At 46.4% G+C, this 491-nt stretch overlaps 1 pseudogene; it reads right to left on the reverse strand.

Annotated features, from left to right (window-relative positions):
* On the reverse strand, positions 1-491 carry LOC149008242 (pathogenesis-related protein 1A-like; annotated as a pseudogene).

Here is a 491-nt window from a genome sequence, read left to right on the forward strand (position 1 = left end):
TCAATAAGGACGTTCCCCAACATAGTTGCCTGGAGGATCATAATTGCAGATGATGAAGGTCCCTCCATTGTTGCACTGAGTACACTAGCACAACCAAGGTGAACTGAGCTTCTCCAAACCACCTGGGTGTAGTGCCCACATACTTTCCCATCAGCGTACAGGAGTTGGAATTGTAATCATAGTAGTCTTTCTCATCCACCCACAAATTGACAGCTTCTGTGGCCAACATGTCACCGGAACTCCCAGCAAGGTTCTGACCATATGGTCCACCGGAGTGCTGGAGAGCAGAATCTCCAGCTCTCTGGTTGGCATAATTTTGAGCATATGCAGCTACTGTGTCGTCCCATGTCATGGATCCAACACCAATATTTGAACGGGCCGAATTGTGAGGTGATAAGTAATCATCTTGAGAATTTTTAGCATGGGAGACATGGAAGAAGGCCAAGCCAATCAAGCATAGAAGAACCAAGGACAAGCTTATATGTTGCCAT

This window comes from Hakea prostrata, chromosome 8 (assembly GCF_041222555.1).
Source record: "Hakea prostrata isolate BN-2017 chromosome 8, UWA_Hpros_2, whole genome shotgun sequence".
Lineage (NCBI taxonomy): Eukaryota > Viridiplantae > Streptophyta > Magnoliopsida > Proteales > Proteaceae > Hakea > Hakea prostrata.